This window comes from Lathyrus oleraceus, chromosome 3, assembly GCF_024323335.1.
Source record: "Lathyrus oleraceus cultivar Zhongwan6 chromosome 3, CAAS_Psat_ZW6_1.0, whole genome shotgun sequence".
NCBI classification, from domain to species: domain Eukaryota; kingdom Viridiplantae; phylum Streptophyta; class Magnoliopsida; order Fabales; family Fabaceae; genus Lathyrus; species Lathyrus oleraceus.
In genome coordinates, this window is record NC_066581.1 from 193,297,156 (window position 1) to 193,306,234 (window position 9,079).

The window sequence follows — 9,079 nt, forward strand, 5'->3', positions numbered from 1 at the left end:
GAGTCACCCAAAAGCAAGCCCTCCTCAAAAGTTATGGATTGCATGGCCATTAGAGAAGGGATCAAATAAAGGGAAACACCAATACATTGCAGTTATCACTAGAGGATCACACTCATCGAATATCTCCTATAAGGGGGGCAATGAAGAGAAAATTTGATGAAATTTTGGTTGTAAGGACGGAGGCACGTCGACCAATGCAGCTATTGGACTGCGAGAAAATCAACGAAATCCCAAATGAATACTCCCTTTAGTCATAACATGTGGCCTTGGATATTAAATAAATAGTTCAGTAGTGAAGATTCAAGAAACACAAGAAATAGGGGGTTGAATTGGGTTTATGATATGAATTTTTTTTCTCAAACCAATGACAATAACAACAATGATAAGAATACACATGATTTATATACTTGTTCACGGTTAACCAAGCTAATCCAGTCCACTTGTCAGTGTTATTTCTCCTTCTCACAAGGACTTAGTCCACTAATCAAACTAATTGCAAACTCAAAGACCAATTGTCAGTGACTTATCGAGGCTGCATACTAAACTTAGTTCCTCATGGAATTTAACCATTACAAACTCAAATACCAACTGTCAATGACTTCTCGAGGCTACAAACTAAACTTAGTCCCTCAACGAATTGAACCAAAGTTAAAATACAAAGAATGTTTGTTTATAAGAATGCTTCTAAACAAGCAGATACACAAGATGAATTTTAGATTTTACACTTAAAAAAATATACAAGCAAAAGCTATAAGTGTAATGAGTGTTGTAATTGTTGTTTCTCTCGTTTGTTGTTCTTGTTTTTACTCACTTCATTGTTATTCTTATTTTTTGTCTCATATTTCTTCACCATTCCTTGTCCTCTTTAAATAAATGATGAATAGTATCGTTGGAGGATAAAATTGGAAACTTCTTCAATTTCATAGCTTTAATAATGGTACGAGGTTGTGTCATGAATTATGGAGATCCATTGGTAGTACATTCCTTAATAGTTCAAGCATATTTGTCATTGTAAAGAAACATTTGATTTTTCCACTTGATTGTAATATTTCCAATAATATTTTTTCAACATTTTTCTCTAGTGAAAATATGGCTTGGGTTATCAGAGTACATATGGATTATTTGTTCCAGAAGTGTTGAATTCGTTATCCAGTGGTTGACTATCAGTTAAATACTTCTTCATACTTTAACCTTATTTTAGAATCTGCTGAAGTCCATAGTCCAGAGTCTCTTGTTCAGATTCCAGAGTCCAGAGTGTGCTTTCTCCAGAGTCCAGAGATTCTTGTCCAGAATCCAGAGTCTACTTTGTGCAAAGTCTTCTTATTGTATTTTTTATTTAAAAAAACACACAATTTACTACTGTTTGAGTAATAATCGAGGAGAAATATAAGTGTGTTTATTGATTTTTTTCAACGTCCTTAAACAAATATTTGTCGTTTATTTAATAAGTATCAACATTCAAGACACTGCTAGTAGTGATCCATGTGAAACCTAAAGACATTATAAAAGCATTCTAAATATTACAAATTTATAATGAAACATTCGACATAAAAACTTTGAAACTTAAAGAAGCATGAAAAAATTCTCAATGATGGATTTCAAGAGCAGAAAATTATTTGGCTTCAAGGTTTATGTTCTTACATAATCATATAAATGAATATTTATTTTATATATCTAAACTTTTTTTGTTTTATATCATAAAAAATGCATGAAATATCCAACATTTGATCCTTCAGAATATTCAATGAAACGAAGATCCAACATTTGTTCTTCCTCAAGATATCCAACATTTGTTCTTCATCGATAGTGAGTGATGAAAAATGGGTCTGGCATAAAAGGTTAGGTCATGCTAACTGGAGGTTCATCTCCAAATTTAGCAAGCTAAAACTTGTTAAGGGACTGTCAGATCTTGATTATCACTCATATGCTCTATGTGGAGCATGTCAAATAGGAAAGATTAACAAAACTTCTTTCAAATCTAAAAATATTGTCTCAACCTCTAGACCCTTAGAATTACTTCACATCGATTTATTTGGTCCTGTTAGGACTACTTCAATCAATGGGAAGACATATGGATTTCTCATTGTTGATGATTACAGCATGTGGACTTGGGTTTAATTCCTCATATCCAAAGATGAATCATATGAGGTATTCGACATCTTCTGCACACAAATTCAATCTAAAAAAGAACTAAAAATTCTAAAAGTCAAAAGTGATCATGGTGGTGACTTTGAAAATGATCCTTTTGAGATTTTTTTGTGATAAACACGGAATTATCCATTAGTTATCTTCTCATAGAACTCCACAGCATAATGGAGTTGTAGAAAAGAAAGAGCAGATCATTGCAAGAAATGGATAGATCCATGATCCACGAGAATCATCTTCCAAAGTAGTTATGGGTAAAAGCTGCTAATACACCATATGAGTTGTTTAAAGGAAGAAATCTAAGCATGTCTTACTTTGATGATAAGGATCAAGAGGGTATCTTTCTAGGATACTCGGATCACTCTAAAGTATACAGAGTGTATATCTTTGGAACGAAGATGGTTGAAGAGTCTATACATGTAAAACTTGATGACAAAGGGCCTGACCATGATACTTCAGAGAATGTTGAAAGTTCTGCATATTTTCAAGTTTCTGAAGAACATCCCGAGGCTGGACCTTTAGAATTTAGTATCATAGAAGTCAGAGATTTATAAGTAGTTGAACCAAAAATTGGCCATATGTCTGAAGCCCCTCCAGAAGTTGAGGATTCAGAAGATGCTCAAGATGGTTCAGAAGTGTTTGCCCAATCCAACAAGTCCTTCAAATATAAATATTCTCATCCATAAGATCTAATCATTAAGGATAATGATGATCCTTTAAGAACTAGGCCAGCTTTCAAAGATGATAATTGTGTGATAGGGTTTATTTCCTTGATTGAGACAACTTATGTGGATGAAGCTTTATCAGATGATAGATGGATTATGGCTATGCAAGAAGAGCTTAACTAGTTCCAGAGGAATGAGGTTTGGGATTTGGTTCAAAAACCAAGTTAGAAGAATATTATTGAAACAAAATGAGTATTTAGAAAGAAGCTGAATGAGCAAGGAGAAGTGGTAAGGAATAAGGCTCGACTGGTAGCTCAAGGTTATAGTCAGCAAAAAGGTATAAATTTATCTGAAACCTTTGCTTATGTAGCAAGGTAGAGGCAGTCAAACTTATTCTCTCTTATGTTATTAATCATGATATTGTTCTATATCAAATGGGTGTTAAGAGTTCCTTATTAAATGGAGTAATTTCTGAAGAAGTGTATGTTGACCAACCCCTTGGGTTTGAGGACTCAGTTCACCCAAATTATGTGTTTAAACTAAAGAAATCACTTTATGGACTCAAACAAGCTCCTAGAGCTTGGTATGAGAGATTAAATAATTTCTTGTTGGAAAATGGTTTTGAAAAGGGTCAAGTTGACATTACACTGTTCAGAAAGACTATGAACAAGGAAGTCTTAATTGTTCAAATTTATGTTGATGACATAATTTTTGGTTCCACTAGTGTCTCTCTGTGCCATGAATTCGCTACGATTATGCAGCCTGAATTTAAGACGAGCATGATGGGAGAATTGAAATTCTTCATAGCAATCCAAATCAATTAAGGCACTGATAGAACTTATTTTCATCAGTCTAAATACATAAAGGAGCTTTTGAAGAAGTTTAATCTTGAAGACTGCAAGATTATGGCAACTCCCATGCATCCAACCTGTAGTCTGAACAAGGAAGAAACTAGCTCCAAGGTGGATCAAAAGCTATATAGAGGTATGATTAGTGCTTTGCTTTACCTCACAACTTCTAGTCCTGATATATTATTCAGCATGTGTTTGTATGTAAGGTTTCAATCATATCCTCTAGAAACTCACTTAACTGCTGTTAAGAGAATCTTTAGGTATCTGAAAGGAACAACAAATCTGGGACTTCTTGATAAAAAAACCATATATTATAAGCTGGTTGGATTATGTGATGATGACTATGCTGAGGATAGAATTGAGAGAAAATCCACTAGTGGAAACTATCAATTCATAGGTGAAAATCTAATATCATGGGATAGTAAGAGACATGCAACTATTGCTCTTTCTATAGCAAAAGAAAAATACATATTTCCTGCTAAATGTTGTACATATATGCTCTGAATGAAATATCAGCTAGAGTTTTATCATATTTATGGAAACAATATCCCTATCTTCTGTGATAATACTGTTGTTATTTTTCTAACAAAGAATCCAGTTCAGCACTCTAGAACCAAGCATACTGAGATTAAACATCACTTCATTAGAGACTATGTTTATAAGGGAGTTATATATACTCAATTCATTGATACTGATCATCAATGGGATGGCATATTTACAAAATCTTTAGCTATTGATATATTTCATTTTATCAAAAATAATACGAACATGGTCTATATTGAAGAATAATGTGTGTTTATGATTAAAGTATCAAAGTCTGATGCTGCTCAGAAGTAGCTTCAATCAGAGCTTAGGAAACTACCTCTGATGAAAAATAGCTTCTAAAAAGTATCATAATCTGATACTTTAGGAGTGGATTATTTGTTTCAGATAGCGCTCACATGTCTGATAATTATCTTGCGCATTAGTTGTTTGGGTAAAGACTATTGGGTAATGATGCGAGACTCTTTGATTTCTATGAATCTGCCCTTTTGTCATCACCTCATGTTTTCCTAATTGTTTATTTGTCTTTATTGTTTTGTTTCCTAAATATTATCTTTGAGTGGTCTTAAAGCAAAGACAGTTGTCTAACATCTTTTATGACAAATCATTGTCTTTATCTTTGGAAACATCATTAAGTTTTAATTTTATCCAACTTCTTCTCTTTCTTTAGCTTATTCCATTTCTAAGAAAGCCTATAGATCTAATCTTAGTATGGAAAACCAGTTGGTAATCATAATTTGAAAAACTTGTTGATTTTGAAGAAATGGTGGCTCATGGCCTTGATCTTCAAAGCATTGTGTCCCAAAATGGCTGTGATGATTTCTTTGATATGCTTTATCGTCCTACTTACCCTAACTTGATCAAGGAATTTTGGGTGAATGCCTCCATCCAGGAACCAAATCTAGATTATGCTATTCTCTCGGTTGAATCTGAAGTTCCTATCACCATCACCCCCATGTCTATTACTAATGCAATATACTGTGAAGATGAAGGTGTGTTTCTGGATATGCTTTTTTGGGAAACTTGTTTGTCTCCTCATATCATCTTTGATGATCTCTCTGACATATCCAAAGTTTCTAGTCCTATTTCCAAGGCATTAGTTTGGTACCACATACTAATTTCAAACTTTCTACCAAAGGACAAGACTATGAACTTTTTGGATATTAATGAAAAATATTTTTTGTTACTTCTCAACTCATATATGAAGATTAACCTCCCTCAGGTTATGTTTGATTACTTAAAACTGAATCTCATATCCTTTCACAAGGGAAAGTCATGTTTCATTCCTTATGGAATGGCTCTTTATGAACTATTCATGTAACAAGGAGTTGACAAAACTATAAATGAGGTTAATTTACAAGTCCGCATAAATAAGTTAAAAATTACATAAGCTTTGAAAGTTTTTGACCGGTTTAAGGTCAAGGTGGTCTCTATGGATGGATCATCTTCTCTTGTTTAGTTATATTGTGTTTTGTGTTTATCTTTGCAGCTTATTTTCTTTATAATTAATATAGTATTCTTTATTTACTTTCTGTGTTTTGTCTTCCGTATCTTCTTATTGACTGGTTGAAAAGCATTACCATACATGAAGGATTTCAAAGGAAGAATGTGACTATTGGAAAAGGAATGGAACTTTTATTCATTCAAAAGACATTACATGATCTGATCCTAAAAACTATTACAAATGTTTTTAGACCTAATCATATGTCTTCTTCTATGTCTTTAGAAATTTTTTCCAATCATAATCTCACTCCTTCTCAGTAAGAGTTTTCATATTTGCATATGGAATCTTGCCCTCCTTATCGACTCCACCATATATGGATCTCCGAGCCTTTTCTATTTCCTCGACTTTCTTCTTCTATTTTCTTGCATCTTTTCTCATCAAATTACATATCTCTTTTGCAAAATCTCTCTTGTCTGCCTTGAATGTCTTTCTTTATTCCATTCTTGAAACTCTAGAGTTATGTGTTTTGGTGTTGTTTATGCATATGCTCTTATAAGGGTTTGTTTCCCATCTCCATTTTCTTGATATATGTGTTCTTTAAGTTTTGTGCCTTAGTGATTATTGTTCCTTGAAAACCATGTCGTCAGAATCTACCTTTGACCATATTGAAATTTTTGGTACAAATGCTTATCAGTCATCAATATCAGTCTTTATTAACTTTTTGTTGATAAAACCAGGGGGGAAATTAATGGGAGTATTTAAGAGGATCAAAAGAATTTACTGAATGCTTTTAATTTACCTGAACTTTAATTATTTTAATATTGTTTTCATCTGAACATTGTTTTATCAAAGTAAGTTTAAATTAACTTGGATAGGACTTAGAAGGAGCTTACAAAACTCAACTTATGGACTATTAGATTCAAGGGGGGCTTACAAACCTTGGACTCGATGTTATTAAGTTAGGTAAACTGACCAACCATTATTCTTAAATACATTTATTTGTCATTATAAAAAAGGGAAAGATTGTTGGAACAAGATTTTTTATATCCCTTGGGTTTTAATGATAACAAAGTACTTACAGAACAAATGAGTATACTAATATATGTTTAAGTGTGCAGAGTCACAAGCATAAAATTAATTCTAAATTAATCTTTTTGAAAGCATATGTGGAGAAGCAATATAACTCTGATTATGATTGATCAGAATCTGATAACTTTGAATGTGTTCATCATTCTCTGAAGGTTTAAACTAGTGTCATGTGTTCCATCCTTTGGTGATAGCTCATAATCTGAAGGCTTGACGAGCCTTTGATCCGTACCATGAAACAAAGAAGACCAGTCTTGTCAAAGCGCTAGATTTCTGGACAAAGTCAACTAGGGTTTCATTTTTCAAGGCTCGAGGAATTGTGATGTGACCTCTTTAGCTTGTTCTACATTTTGGTAGATACCTAGTACTTCGAAAGGTGGTGTAAAAATGCCATTATTCAATCGACAATGCTTCCAACCAGATACATCCTCCAACGTCTCTCTTGGCATGCTTCTTCACTAAGTTTTCTCTTATGATTAACCCTCAAATGAATCTTTATCTATCTCTATAAATGGAAGCTAAATATTTGAAGGAAGGTTACAACAACACAATACAATATCTTGAGCATAACTTTGAGCTTTCCTTTGTAACTGTTATTGCACAAGATCTTAAGATTTCTTATTTTTGTGTATCTTATAAATCTTAAAACGTTAAGAACCTTTGTGGTTGTTGCACAACTACTATACTTCTGATTGTGTATCTAAGTATAGTGGTTATCTTTTCTACTAAACTGTTTGTTTAAAGTAGAGAAATTCTCTTGCTTGCGTGCATGAGAAGTGAAGTTTCTTCTCTGTGTACTTGAGTAGTGAATTACCTTTCTAGGTTGACTGAACAAGAGTCTCTTGAAATGTTTCTTGAGAAGAAGTATCTTTCTAGGTTGATTGAACCAGTGAAGTCTTTTGCTAGTGTGCTTGAGTAAAGTGTAATTTGTTGATTATAGTGAAAAGCTCTTGTCGAGGCAAGGGGACTGGATTACTCTCAGTTGAGGAGAGGAACCGGAATAATATTTGTGTGTTGCTTGATATTACTTATGATCATTATTATATTTGTTGTTGTTACTATTTATGACATCAGACTCTGAATGTTGTTCAGATTCTGAAGTTGCATCATCAAAAGCGAAATGATTTTGGCATACACAATTCAACCCTTCCTTCATGTGTATTTTTATCACCTTCACGGAGATCAAGCATTCTTATTTATATTTGGACAATGAGGTGCCCAACTTAGTGACTTGGTGATGCAGGGGCCTGCTTATGACCTCTTTCAAATGTTTGGTAGGGGTAAGCCTATCAATTTGTGTATCAGCATCATCGATTTCAAAATGAGAGATGATAGCTAGGGTGAGGGGTTCCTTCGTTACTTCCAAGCTACTTATATAACACTCTTGGGTGATCTCCTGATCTTCTCTAACTGTGCTCACACGGCCATTATGTAGTGGATATTTTAAGCTTAAGTGGGCGATGGACAGGATTATCCCAAGTAGTTTGAGAGCGGGCCTTCGTAGTATGACATTGTAACGGATATGGCGTCAGCTACAAAATACTTTGTCTATATGGTTCTAGAACTCTCCCTTAAACTAAATTTTGTTATTAGGCCGATATGGCTCTTCACAAGCACCTATTTTCCCGAAGGACTAATTAGGGACTCTTGGAAATATTCAATGTTATAGGATTCATCTAGAGCCCTTGGAAGGTGCCATAGGACAGAATACATACAGAGCTCCCTTGGTCAATTAAGACTCGCTTCACATCTCAACTTCATGCTCAATCGTGATTAACATGAGATCATTGTTGTTGGGAAGTACAAGTTATTATGTGTTCTCTCAAAAAGGTGATTCTAGGCTCTCAGTCTCTGTCATAGACGTTGAGAGCTTTGCATGTGTAGTGTTTGCTGTTAACACCTTCTGTGCATATCTTCTTCAGGAGGAGATAGATTCTATTCCTCCGAAGAAACCTCTAGAGACAATATTGGTGTTCATGTTAGAACTTTGCTTGAACATCCTCATGAGAATATGGTGGAAGAAATTATGAGTGGGTGATACGTGTGTGTCCCAAGTTAGTTTTACTGGGACCCCATGGTACGCACCAATTATGCTCACTAAAGTTACAAATGCTTGACAACGCCTAATGAATAAGGGTTGTCAAAGGATTTAGGATAGTAATATTATTGAGAGTTGGATCACATGAGGTGAGAAGTTGTTACACATATGTAAATTTGTATTGTTGTTAGGTCCTACGACTTCCTATGTAATGTTTGTAAACTCGGTAAATGCTCTACACACTATCGCGTGTTATGGACGGGCAAAGAGGAGGTTTGTGCAACGTATCTGAGAAAGGAGCACTTGA